Source organism: Astatotilapia calliptera, chromosome 22, assembly GCF_964374335.1.
Source record: "Astatotilapia calliptera chromosome 22, fAstCal68.1, whole genome shotgun sequence".
In the NCBI taxonomy this organism is placed as follows: Eukaryota; Metazoa; Chordata; class Actinopteri; order Cichliformes; family Cichlidae; genus Astatotilapia; species Astatotilapia calliptera.
The window spans coordinates 34475519-34490339 of record NC_137442.1 but is presented as its reverse complement, the minus strand read 5'-3'; the positions used below and the strand labels follow the sequence as shown (position 1 = coordinate 34490339).

General features: G+C 43.2%; 2 long non-coding RNA genes across 2 annotated transcripts in view; both read right to left on the bottom strand.

Annotated features, from left to right (window-relative positions):
* LOC145423385 (uncharacterized) overlaps positions 1–14821 on the bottom strand; it is a 265513-nt gene that overhangs the window by 190212 nt on the left and 60480 nt on the right. The gene's annotated exons all lie outside the window — the stretch shown is intronic.
* Positions 10706–11771, bottom strand: LOC145423386 (uncharacterized). The gene is made up of 2 exons (XR_013904438.1): positions 11223–11771; positions 10706–11142 (listed from the first exon to the last, which is right to left on the bottom strand). It is a non-coding gene; the product is annotated as an uncharacterized LOC145423386 (long non-coding RNA).

Below are 14821 nucleotides of genomic sequence, written 5' to 3'. Positions count from 1 at the left end.
TAAGCCCATAAAAATGCTTAAGCAAACAAAAGTGTTCAAAAACAGCGGTTTTTGAACCGAAGTTCTGCTCGCGGTGGGAACGCCGCCGCACAAAGTCATTTTTTAATTGCGAAAACGATCGGCTGGTTACTGACAACCAAAGGTTGTAAGATATTAAGGACACTTACCGCTGAGTTTAAAGTTTAAAGATGAATTGAGGAGAGAAAACGCTTTGTTTTCCAATACCGCTCTAAATGCCATAAGCTCACAGCCACAGCAGGAGTCGAACCCGGAAGTATCCCTCCACAGCCGGTTTTCAGAGTTGCCGCGACGTGAAAGGAGCCAATCAGAAGAGGGACCTCAAATCAGCTGACGTGGGTCATGTGACAGGCAGTAGTTGATATGGGTTACAAACATCACAATGATATATGGGAATATGACAGTAAATACTAAATATTAAACATTATTGTGCAGCACATAAGATCAACAGAACACAGTGTGCTTTGAGGTAGGAGCCAAAAAGGGTGTAGTTTGTGGGTGTGATCACCCGTGTGTACACCTGTGAGCATGGACGCGCTTGTTTTGTTTTTTTTGTTTTTTTAAAAGGTTCCTTCATGTAATAATCTTCTAGAGGGTGTGGGGGGGCCACAGCCCCGTCCTCCAGGGCATGAAGCAGGTATGGAGGAGATCAAAACTCCAGACATCCAGAGGCCCCCAGAACACAAGAGACCAAGGAAGACCAACAGAGGGGCAGCCGCGCCACTGTCCCAGAAAGAGCTGAGGAGAGTCCCAGATGAGGGCTCACTCAGCAGCCGCGGAGCAGAAGCCAGGGGGAGTTGCAGTGACACGCCCGTGAGCTCTGCCGGCAGCCAGCTGTGCCTGAGTGACCGAGTCCCAGGCCGAGAGGCCGGGGGCACCCCACCTCCGAAGTGGCCCGAGCGAGCCCCAGGCTCCAGGCCCAGATAAGCGGCTGCAAAGGAGTGAGCCGGTGTGTACCTGGACGCCCATCCCCGGACACAAAGAACCACCAACGCACCGATGTCTGAGGGAGTCCGCCACTGGCAGGAGAAGTGGTGGTAGGGGGAGATAGGCCTCCAAACCTTGGAGGGCCTGAGATGTCCCCAGAGAGGTGGCCCCTGACACCCAACCTGACATATAGACACAGACATACAGGCACACACAGATACAAACATCCATTCCCACCCTCATGCTCTCATATGCACTTACTCCACACTCAACCAACGTGGAGACAGACATAAAGAGACGCTGTACACACGATCACACTCCCCAAGCGTACTCTACAAACCGGGTCTAGGTACCCTTGCCCCTGGAGGGGGGAACTGCACCCAGACCCAGGTGGTGTTACCCTTTTCCCTGCGGTGGGGGGAGGCAGACTGCCCCGACTCCGCAGCAGCAGGAAGGCCCCACACTCCAGACCGCAGTCGGACAGCCAACTCCTCCTCCTAGCCCCCCGCTCCAGCAGGTCGCAGAGAATGGGGGTGAGAGAAGACTCCAAACCTCCCTCCACCCGCTCATTGTAGTGTTGATGCATGTGTGTTCTAAGGTGCATTTAAAACCCAGGAGGGCATTTACAGTGGGGCAAAAAAGTATTTAGTCAGCCACCGATTGTCATCATTTTAGGTGGGGGAACTTGCACAGAGGTCAGTAATTTGCACCAGAGGTACACTTCAACTGTGAGAGACAGAATGTGAAAAAAAATCCATGAATCCACATGGTAGGATTTGTAAATAATTTATTCGGAAATCAGGGTGGAAAATAAGTATTTGGTCAATAACAAAAATACAACTCAATACTTTGTAACATAACCTTTGTTGGCAATAACAGAGGTCAAACGTTTACTATAGGTCTTTACCAGGTTTGCACACAGTAGCTGGTATTTTGGCCCATTCCTCCATGCAGATCTTCTCGAGAGCAGTGATGTTTTGGGGCTGTCGCCGAGCAACACGGACTTTCAACTCCCGCCACAGATTTTCTATGGGGTTGAGGTCTGGAGACTGGCTAGGCCACTCCAGGACTTTCAAATGCTTCTTACGGAGCCACTCCTTTGTTGCCCGGGCGGTGTGTTTTGGATCATTGTCATGTTGGAAGACCCAGCCTTGTTTCATCTTCAAAGTTCTCACTGATGGAAGGAGGTTTTGGCTCAAAATCTCACGATACATGGCCCCATTCATTCTGTCCTTAACACGGATCAGTCGTCCTGTCCCCTTGGCAGAAAAACAGCCCCATAGCATGATGTTTCCACCCCCATGCTTCACAGTAGGTATGGTGTTCTTGGGATGCAACTCAGTATTCTTCTTCCTCCAAACACGACGAGTTGAGTTTATACCAAAAAGTTTTACTTTGGTTTCATCTGACCACATGACATTCTCCCAATCCTCTGCTGTATCATCCATGTGCTCTCTGGCAAACTTCAGACGGGCCTGGACATGCACTGGCTTCAGCAGCGGAACACGTCTGGCACTGCGGGATTTGATTCCCTGCCGTTGTAGTGTGTTACTGATGGTGACCTTTGTTACTTTGGTCCCAGCTCTCTGCAGGTCATTCACCAGGTTCCCCCGTGTGGTTCTGGGATCTTTGCTCACCGTTCTCATGATCATTTTGACCCCACGGGATGAGATCTTGCGTGGAGCCCCAGATCGAGGGAGATTATCAGTGGTCTTGTATGTCTTCCATTTTCTGATGATTGCTCCCACAGTTGATTTTTTCACACCAAGCTGCTTGCCTATTGTAGATTCACTCTTCCCAGTCTGGTGCAGGTCTACAATACTTTTCCTGGTGTCCTTCGAAAGCTCTTTGGTCTTGGCCATGGCGGAGTTTGGAGTCTGACTGTTTGAGGCTGTGGACAGGTGTCTTTTATACAGATGATGAGTTCAAACAGGTGCCATTCATACAGGTAACGAGTGGGGGACAGAAAAGCTTCTTACAGAAGACGTTACAGGTCTGTGAGAGCCAGAGATTTTCCTTGTTTGAGGTGACCAAATACTTATTTTCCACCCTGATTTCCGAATAAATTCTTTACAAATCCTACCATGTGGATTCATGGATTTTTTTTTCACATTCTGTCTCTCACAGTTGAAGTGTACCTCTGGTGCAAATTACTGACCTCTGTCATCATTTTAAGTGGGGGAACTTGCACAATCGGTGGCTCACTAAATACTTTTTTGCCCCACTGTAGCTACATGCCAGAGAGCAGCAGGTAAGCGCATGGTCCCTCCTGCTAGCCCTCAATGTCTACGTGTATTCAAAATTGAGAGTTGGGCAACGACGCCAGGGGTGAGGTGTACACCCTGATGGTAATTTGGACTCCGTGTATCGTGCCCACCCCCAAGATCCTACATGTATGTGTAATGAGAGTGTGAGTAATGTGAATGTCTAAGTTGTGGGATAAAATTGAGGCAGTGGCAGCCAGAAGGGGACAGAGGGGGGGGGGGGGGGGGGGGTTCACCCAGTTTAGGGTTCTCTCTCTCAGTTTAAAAATTCTCCTTCATCCGTGTCTGCATTTGGGTCCTCATTCTCTCCACTCCATGCCATCTGCTTCGCCAGATGTGACAATTCATTGAACCCTCAACATATATCGTCATTGCAGCTGATCAAAAGCTTTCTCTGATTTGGACACAGAACTGCCACTTTATTCTCCTTGTCATAATTATGGTGACTTATATTCTAACATTAAAGAAGGAGAATCTGCCAAGGATAAATCCTGTGTGGGCAGCATTGATAATGATAGTTGTCAATGTCTGGCAGAAGCAGACTGTGTGGATTGACAAAAAGGACCCAAAATGCAGACTCCCACCTTGTGTGTATATATAAAACACCCAGCACGCCCCTGCGGGCGGTTTATCCTTCAAGCTCGGGTCCTCTACCAGAGGCCTGGGAGCTTGAGGGTCCTGCGCAGTATCTTAGCTGTTCCCAGGACTGCGCTCTTCTGGACAGAGATCTCCGATGTTATTCCCGGGATCTGCTGGAGCCACTCGCCTAGCTTGGGAGTCACCGCACCTAGTGCTCCGATCACCACGGGGACCACCGCATTGTGGATGTTGGGTATCGAAGAATCCATAGGTCCGTCATCCTATTCATGTAGCCCCTTCCGCCGGGGTTACTTGCGTAGTAGCATTCCAACAACGCCCTGTTTTCGTCTCTTGCCCACCGATGCCTTCTTGTTCCAATATATATATATATATATATATATATATATATATATATATATATATATATATATATATATATATATATATATATATATATGTATATACACATACAGGGTGGGCCATTTACAGTGGGGCAAAAAAGTATTTAGTCAGCCACCGATTGTGCAAGTTCCCCCACTTAAAATGATGACAGAGGTCAGTAATTTGCACCAGAGGTACACTTCAACTGTGAGAGACAGAATGTGAAAAAAAAACTCCATGAATTCACATGGTAGGATTTGTAAAGAATTTATTCGTAAATCAGGGTGGAAAATAAGTATTTGGTCACCTCAAACAAGGAAAATCTCTGGCTCTCACAGACCTGTAACGTCTTCTGTAAGAAGCTTTTCTGTCCCCCACTCGTTACCTGTATGAATGGCACCTGTTTGAACTCATCATCTGTATAAAAGACACCTGTCCACAGCCTCAAACAGTCAGACTCCAAACTCCGCCATGGCCAAGACCAAAGAGCTCTCGAAGGACACCAGGAAAAGTATTGTAGACCTGCACCAGACTGGGAAGAGTGAATCTACAATAGGCAAGCAGCTTGGTGTGAAAAAAATCAACTGTGGGAGCAATCATCAGAAAATGGAAGACATACAAGACCACTGATAATCTCCCACGATCTGGGGCTCCACGCAAGATCTCATCCCGTGGGGTCACAATGATCATGAGAACGGTGAGCAAAGATCCCAGAACCACACGGGGGGACCTGGTGAATGACCTGCAGAGAGCTGGGACCAAAGTAACAAAGGTCACCATCAGTAACACACTACGACGGCAGGGAATCAAATCCCGCAGTGCCAGACGTGTTCCGCTGCTGAAGCCAGTGCATGTCCAGGCCCGTCTGAAGTTTGCCAGAGAGCACATGGATGATACAGCAGAGGATTGGGAGAATGTCATGTGGTCAGATGAAACCAAAGTAGAACTTTTTGGTATAAACTCAACTCGTCGTGTTTGGAGGAAGAAGAATACTGAGTTGCATCCCAAGAACACCATACCTACTGTGAAGCATGGGGGTGGAAACATCATGCTATGGGGCTGTTTTTCTGCCAAGGGGACAGGACGACTGATCCGTGTTAAGGACAGAATGAATGGGGCCATGTATCGTGAGATTTTGAGCCAAAACCTCCTTCCATCAGTGAGAACTTTGAAGATGAAACGAGGCTGGGTCTTCCAACATGACAATGATCCAAAACACACCGCCCGGGCAACAAAGGAGTGGCTCCGTAAGAAGCATTTGAAAGTCCTGGAGTGGCCTAGCCAGTCTCCAGACCTCAACCCCATAGAAAATCTGTGGCGGGAGTTGAAAGTCCGTGTTGCTCGGCGACAGCCCCAAAACATCACTGCTCTCGAGAAGATCTGCATGGAGGAATGGGCCAAAATACCAGCTACTGTGTGTGCAAACCTGGTAAAGACCTATAGTAAACGTTTGACCTCTGTTATTGCCAACAAAGGTTCCACCCTGATTTACGAATAAATTCTTTACAAATCCTACCATGTGGATTCATGGATTTTTTTTTCACATTCTGTCTCTCACAGTTGAAGTGTACCTCTGGTGCAAATTACTGACCTCTGTCATCGTTTTAAGTGGGGGAACTTGCACAATCGATGGCTGACTAAATACTTTTTTGCCCCACTGTATATGGATACACCGTAATAAAGTGGGAATGGTTGGTGATATTAAAGTCCTGTTTGTGGCACATTAGTATATGTAAGGGAAGGGGGCAAATTCCTCAAGATGGGTGGTGACCATGGTGGCCATTTAGAAGTCAGTCATCTTGGATACAACTTTTGTTTTTTCAATAGGAAGAGGGCCATGTGACACATCAAACTTTTTGGTAATGTCACAAGAAAAACAATGGTGCGCTTGGTTTCAACGTAACTTTATTCTTTCATGAGTTATTTACAAGTTTCTCTTTGTTCACAGCCATTGACATGTCGAAGAGGTTAGCACGTGAGGAGTGGATCGAAATTGTGTTGATATCTGGTGAACGCAGTAATCAGGACATTGCAGCAGATTTCAATGCAAGCCCTACGAGACCACCCGTCTCCCATGCTACAGTTAGCAAACTGCTTCCTAAGTTTCGTGAAACTGGTTCAGTGTTACAAAATTTGGAAAAACTATCACTATTGAAGAAACATCAGTGGCTGTCCTAGCTTCATTCAGCAAGAGCCCACAGCGTAGCACTCGCCGCATGTCACTGGAGAGTGGCATTAGTCGAACATCCCTTCAGCGGATATGAGCTACTCACAAATGGCACCCTTACAAACTCCAGCTACTGCAGCATCTCAACGACGATGACCCAGATCGGCGCACAGAATTTGCAGAATGAACAAGACAAAACTTGGAACAGGACCCTCAGTTCATGCAGAAGATTTTGTTCAGTGATGAGGCAAACTTTTATGTGAATGGTGAAGTTAACAAACAAAACCATCGCTATTGGTCTGACACTAACTCACATTGGATGGATCCCTCCAAGACTTTTGGAACAACAAAAGTGATGGTTTGGTGTGGTATATGGTGTACAACGATAGTGGGTCCATTCTTCATCAATGGAAACCTCAAGGCCACTGGATATTTGAAATTGCTACTCGATGTGTTTCCCTCTTTAGGCACTGAAGCTGGCACGTTCCCTGAGTTTTTCCAGCAAGATGGTGCACCACCACATTATGGGTGCCAGGTCCGAGCATTCCTAGATGAACAGTTTCCTGGAAAGTGGATTGGTCTTCGTGGGCCAGTTGAATGGCCCCCAAGGTCTCCCGATCTAACCCCCTTAGACTTTTATCTTTGGGGTCATCTGAAGGCAATTGTATATGGTGTGAAGATACGAGATGTGCAGCACCTGAAACTACGGATACGGGATGCCTGTGTTGGCATTTCTCCTGCGGTGTTGCTATCAGTGTGTGAAGAGTGGGAGAAGAGGGTTGCATTGACAATCCAACACAATGGACAGCACATTAAACACATTTTATAAGTGGTCAGAAACTTGTAAATAACTCATGAAAGAATAAAGTTACGTTGAAACCAAGCACACTATTGTTTTTCATGTGACACTGCCAATAAGTTTGATGTGTCACATGGCCCTCTTCCTATTGAAAAAACAAAAGTTGTATCCAAGATGGCCAACTTCTAAATGGCCCACCCTGTGTGTATGTATATATATATATATATATATATATATATATATATATATATATATAGAGATAGATAGATAGATAGATAGATAGATAGATAGATAGATAGATAGATAGATAGATAGATAGATAGATAGATAGATAGATAGATAGATAGATAGAGAGAGAGAGAGAGAAGAGAGAGAGATGTCATGGTTCTGGATCCTTTTGACCCAGCATTTTTTGATTTCTTGTGTGTTGATGTAATTTGTTTATTATTTAAGGTTAATTTGGTAGTCCTGAATTAGGTTCCCCTTGAAATGTTATGCACATTTCCATGAACCATGCTCCCTTTTTCTTAGTGACTGGGAAAGCAGTTGTGGAAATGGCTTCAACGGTGTCTTTCAACAGGAACAAGAAAAAGGTTCAACTGGGGTATATATACACACAGAAACAATGATAACTAATCAATAGAATTGAAACACCTAGGAACAAGAACTGAAACTAATCAAGAACAATGAGACACAAGAGGTAAAACTAAATACAAGCAACTAGAGACCAGTAACTACCAAACTAAGACAGGGAATGAGTAACAATAACTAAACAGGGAAACTAAGACACAAGAGTAAACAACAATACACGATATTAATAAACCTTGAAATGGAAGGGAAAATTAATTGAAACATAATTCATTTATACAATTTGCCTTTTGCATGTCCTGTTTGCACTGCCCAACAAAATGCCTCATTTAAATTGTACTGTGGCTACAAAAATGTTTATCTGTTAGTACCATGAATGTATTCATGAAATGTCAGTCGAATCTGTCTAATATAGTGTCTCAAGTTGTGTCAAGTTCCAGTGCAAAGTAATGAGAAGGAATAAAAAAAGAACTTTTTCATTATTAAAGCACCGTGGAATTGCGGTTAATGAAGCAAACATAATTTAGACAACCATTTGGCATCGTCAAATTTCAGAACAAAAAAACAAAACAAAACAACCCAAAGCAAAAAAACTAAACAAAACTCTCGATGTAGTTTCTTCCACTAACTGAGACATCCAAATAAATAGTTTGACAGATTCAAACTCTCATTGATTCACAGACTGAGCCACGTATAGACAAACCGAGTGACAGATATTCTATTCAAAAATTCAACTGTAGGTTTTGGTTTTGTTCCATTTGTTACATTGCTATTTGAAAATCAAGAATGTTGAGTGAAGTAGCTTTCTAAGGGCATAGGAGATCACATACTTCAAGCAGAAGTACAAAGCATTGTAGGGGTTTGAACTCTTCTCAGGGGAGTTGGTTGATTTCAAATGATAAAAATATCAAAGTTTGAGGTGCAAGCTGAATGGCAAGGAGAATACGATGTACATGTAAGAAGTGTTGAGCCACGGCCCTAGACCCTTAAAACAACTGTCTGGCAGAATATTTGGAGAAGATTCTAAAAAGCTCTAGTGTTTTAAACACTTTTGTAATTGCACCGAACATTGGAACAGGATGCCTAATTTGAGCTGTAAAATAATGCATTGTTGGCGTAATAGGCACTTAGATCCATTTGAATGAGATAAAAAAAAAAACCCATTAGGATTACTGTTGAGATGCATTTCATTAATGGTTTACATTGCAAACAATGCTTCAAACGTTAATGGGTTCTAGTAGTTTTCTTCCACGATTCATACTGATCATCAAGCTTATCTACAGTGTGATTTGGCTTTGTTCCATTTGTTACATTGCTATTTGAAAATCAAGCATGTTGAGTGAAGTAGCTTTCTAAGGGCATAGGAGATCACATACTTCAAGCAGAAGTACAAAGCATTGTAGGGGTATGTAATGCTTACCACACTGAAAGAAACCTAAAAATTACAATTTGTGGTTTAAAGGTATTTAAAGCCTTTTTCACTTTCTTTGTTGCACCCAAAACAAAAAACTGAAAATTCTGTGTAACAGATTTTCATAACAAAGCTTGTTCCGTATTCAGGGCCCTGTTTCAGGAAGCCGGTTTGGAAAACTCAGAGTGAAAAACGACACTCACGGTTGAGTAACCCCGAACTGTCCAACTCGAAATATTCCGTTTCAGAAAGGCTGATAACAATTAGTTCAGTCAACGCGGAGTTGCTTTAACCCCAAGTGAAGCGCGCGGACGAGGATACATAAAGCCCTGATAAGCGGAGCACAGATTAAGCGAGTCACCATGGAGACGGAGGGAAAGAAGGCGCGGTCAATGTATCTTACAGCGCTTGAGGCCGAAATTCTGATGGCAGCATATGCCGATAACATGCAAATTCCGTGGAAAAAAGTAACACAGCCACAGCTGCAAAAGCATGCATGGCAAAACATAGCCGACAGAGTCAATGCGTGAGTGTTAATTTAAACATTGATCGAGGGATTTCCACCCATTTAACACGTTATTTTATCATATGTTATTTTATTTGTTATTTTATACATTTTATTTTGTGACGTGATGTGAGCGCAGGTGCAACCCAACAGGCCCCAAACGTTCCTGGCAGCAAGTAAAAATGAAATATAAAAATATAGTCCAAACAGGTAAGGTGTAATTGTATTATGAGCCATAGTGCTTGGTCTGTTTGTCCGATGTAAATCAATTGCAGTTAGAGGCTACATTAATTTTCTTTCTGTAAGCACTTATTGAAATTATCTGAGCACATTACAAGTACATATTTGCTTACTCTGTATGCTCAAATGTGGCCCGTTATAGCCAACAGAAAAAAAGCGGAGGCCCGAAAAACAGGTGGGGGTCCTCCACCACCACCACTCACAGAGGCTGAGCAGTTGGCCCTCAGCCAAAACAGTGGGCGCCCTGTGGCCGAAGGCATCTCTGCGGGGACATCCTCTGAGGCAATAACCCCGCAAGACACAAGTGCCTACATAAGGGGTAAATTCAAAATAATACATGATGTGCATACATCCTTTCTTCACAGTCACCTTTGCAGTGCGACACATTCATTTGATAAACTCTTTACCATAATGAATTATTTTGTAGTGAAGTTATTTTCCTACTGATTTTGCCTTGCCTCAGTCTTGGTTGTCTTTGAGAGCATAATGACAATGAAGTGTAAGGTGCTTGGTATGTTTGTTAATTGCCATTTGGTCCCTTGTAAGTTATAAGTGACCTGTATAAACCTCATATTCTATCAGTTGATGGTGGTGGTGTACTGCATCTGGTGCAGCCTCCTGTTGAGCCAGACCAACATGCAGTTGTGAGTAATACTCCACAGATTATATGAGTTTACAGTAGAACAGCAATGTTGTCTATTTCTTTACTACAGGAAAATAATGAAGAAACATTGACAGCTGTTACAGAGGAGGAAGCAACAGAGACACTTTATGAGGTTTACATCTTTTAATACTTTGTGTACAGGAAATACAGGCGACCAATAAAGCCAGTTGAACAAAAAATCTGTTTATTCTTCTTTCAACATGTTGAGGTGATGGGTCAAAGGAAATGATTGTGACATATGGTGTCTCTGACTGCTCTTCCATCTTGTATGTCCGTGGGAGGGTCAGGATGTTCATGGTTTGGATCACTGCTGATGTTTGGTTCAGAAGGACAGTGTTCTCCTCTAATTGTGGCAATGTTGTGAAGAATCACACATGCCACAATAATGTCACATGCCCTTTCTGGGGTGACCCTGAGTCTTTGCAGGCACTGGAACCGGGCCTTAAGCATTCCGATAGTCATTTCAATTCTGGCTCTTGTCCTGCAATTAGCCAGATTATATCGCTGCTGTGGGCCCGGTTCAGGGTCAGGGTAAGGGGTAAGCAAATAGGGTAAACATGGATACCCCCTATCACCAAGCAAGTAGCCAGTGAACTCTCCTAAGACAGAAGGATACACTTCAGTTCAAATGTCCCTGAAGCAATTGGTCTTTATATATTTTAAAGTATTTTCAACTCACCATGTCCAAATTTTGTGCTCAGTGTACATTCACGGAATATTTGTGAGTCATGGACAGAGCCTGGCCACTTGGCTTCCACATTTGTGATAATGTTGGCAGCATCACATATGATCTTCACAGTGCAGAGAACACAAATTAGCATCCATTACTATAATGAAATAATTTGTTAGTTTGACATGCTACAGGGAACTATGTACCTGTACATTAATGCTGTGGAGAGACTTCCTGTTCACATAGTCTCCTTCATTTACTGAAGGAGCAATGATTGGAATGTGAGTACCATCTATACAGCCAATCACGCCTGGGAACCCTGAAAATAAATGTGCAATTTAAGTAGTAGTCCAAGTATCACCACATCATACATTAAGTTTTGGTCATCCTGATACCTGCAATTTTGTGGCATCCCTCTTTGATAAATCTTGTGGGTCTGTGACCGGGGAACACCACAGACGAGTACAGGAGACGTTTCAGTGCAACTGTAACATTCCTGACTGCCCGACAGACGGTAGCCTTGGAAACGTACTCAGCGTCACCAATATTATACAGAAAGCTCCCGTTTGCAAGAAACCGAAGTGCAATAAAAATAATATGCAATGAACTGAGAGCATGTCCGCGATGTGTCACATGCGTAATATATGGCCTGAGGATGTTATCCAAATAAATTATAGATTGTGCTGAGAAACGGTAACGTTCGCACAGAAAATCATCAGGAAATGATAAAATGTCCAAACGCGCTCTGATCACTCTCTCCCGGCGGAGAGCTCTGCGGAGAATTTGGGCTTCACGATCTACTGGCTCTTCAAGGAAGTGGCACGCCATGTCTGACACTTCCTACTGTCAGGTTTCCGACAAAGGGGCGGAGACAGTCAGGGTTAGTTGTAGTAAACCTGCTAGGGGGCAGGTTAGCTTCACGGAGTGTGTCGTCATAGTGACTCACTCAGGCTGCAGCTGAACTCGCTTTGTGAAACCGAAAACCCAGAGTTTTCGTTAACTCACGGTATACTTACTCAGTTTTTCCACTAAACCGGCTTCCTGAAACAGGGCCCAGATCTGCAATCTCTCAGTGCACTCTGGACCTTTTTCTGGCATAAATCTGAACATTTAACAGTATTCCCTGAAAGCCCTAATTATTGAATAGTTTTTTTAAAAATATTTAATTTTACAATAATGGATTAAAAGTGTTACATCATCACTGCATATGACTCTGAATACTTTGGCTTCTCTAAAAATGAAAGCTTCAAATCAGAGTTACTTGACTCTGTGGTAAAACTAATTTCTCCTGATCAGGTTTTTTCACGAAGGTCTGCCAATTGTACATGATGATGTGACACCCTCTGAGAAATTGTTCAGGCATTTATTACTCAGAATTATGTAATTCCTTATTATGAGGTTGCACTATAACTTTCCTGAAAAGCCTTCAGTTTCTCCAGAATGCTACAGCTAGAGTATGCATTGGGAGTAGAAAGATAGACGACATTTCTCTGATGTAAGCTCCTCTTCATTGACTCCCTATTAAATTCAGAATTGAATGAAAAAGAATGAAAAGGAAAAAAAAACACCTCAAGTGTGATTAAATGCCACAATCCTCTCACTTTTAAATCTACGACTTATTGTTGTGAGCCATTTGACTTGCGCTGTGAAAGGCAGCATTCTTGAATTAGTGATGGGATTTCCGGCTCTTATTAGAGAACCGGCTCTTTCGGCTCGGCTCACTAAAAAGAGCCGGCTCCCAACCGGCTCTTCGGGTTGTTTTGTTGCTTTAATTAATTTATTATTAACAACAATATAAAATTATGCACAAAAGGAATTACTAATGTAAAAAAAAAACCTGTGGTTTTATTCATATATGTTTATATATAAATATATACAGTGGCCCCTAGAGACAAAACACGTACAAACTCCAAAACACACTTCTAGCGTTAACTGAACTTCCAAAACAGAGCTACCTAGATCACTTAAATTACACAATTGAAAGCATATGTGTATTGTTTGTGTATTCATACACAGGCACTCATATATATTCAAATAATTCAAAAAAATTTTCATTTACCTGTTACTACCACACACCAAATCCGGTCGTTGGTACTTCCTGGCTTGTCAAAGGAGCTTGCAGGAGTTTTGGGTGTTCACACCCAAAACACACACCCAAAACTCTGGCTGATTGGGACCCACACCCAGTTTCACACCTTGGCTCAGGCGATTAGAGGATCATCAGGGGGGTCCTTTTGTCCCTCTGTGGGGGGTTACTCCCACTAGGTTATATCTGGGACTCTCCACCATTTGACCTTAGAACTGAAGAAGCTTCTCGGATGAGAGGTGAAACGTCTTCAAGCAACTTAAAGAAATCCAGACGCTTTTCTTTGCAAGCTCCTTTGACTACGATGACCTGGATGACTGAGAACCTTCACAGACATACTTCCTGGCTTGTGTAGCCACTAGGTAACAAAAGCTCAACACTGCCCCTACCATCCTGGAGGACTTCTGTTGTGTTTTGTACGTGTTTTGGAGTTTGTACGTGCTTCGGGGTTTGTACGTGTTTTGGAGTTTGTACGTGCTTCGGAGTTTTTAGTGTTTTGGAGATTTTACGTGCTTCGGGGTTTGTACGTGCTTCGGAGTTTGTACGTGCTATGGAGTTTTTACGTGTTTTGGAGATTTTACGTGCTTCAGGGTTTGTACGTGCCTTGGAGTTTGTACGTGTTTTGGAGTTTTTATGTGTTTTGGAGTTTGTACGTGCTTTGTCTCTAGGGGCCACCGTAGATATACTTTTATTTATTCACTCCACATAAAATGTAATAAATAAATCATATAATACAAAAACCAACTATTTTACATTTCAACTTTTAACTATTTAAATTTTCTGCTTTTTCCTTTTAAACAAATTTAAAGTGAAACAACACAAAACACTGCAAACATCAACACAATTAAATATAAATATGAAAAAATATGAACTCAAAAAGAAGATGCACATTCTCTGTCATATGGGCCTGCATGAATAAACTTTCTGAATCCTTTATCATCACCTTTCTAATGTGACGTTGTTGTTGTCACGGTCCTGGGTCGGGTCGACCCAGCATTTTGAGTTTCTTATGTTTTGGTTTATTTTTGCATTATGGATGAGTTATTCTCTGGTGATACTGTTTTGATTAAAATTATATTCTGATTCTTTAGTTATCTGATGATGATGTTGATGACGATGATGATTATTTCTGGTTTAGGTTTTGTTATCTTGCCCTTATGTTTGGTTTAGGTTGCCTGTGCTTAGTCTTCTCTGCCCGTATGTCCCTCTGTTTGTCCATGACGTCATTATGCCTGTTTACGAGTCTGTCTCTGTCTGGCGTGTGCTTCCTGTTTTATTTTGTAGGTCTGTGTCCTTTGTCAGTGCGTTCAGCTTTGTGCTCTCCCTGTCTCGTCAGTGTAATCAACGTCAGCCGTGTCTCCCAGCTGTTTCCTCTTTGCTCCGTTCACCTCTTGTATTTAGTGTCTGTCTCTTCCCCTACTCGGTGTCGCATCGTTAACGTCTGTTCACCCTCGCTTCCTCTGTGTGCTCCGTTTGCCAGCCAGCCTTCCTGCCTACTTATTCCGTTCTTCCAGTTTAGTTA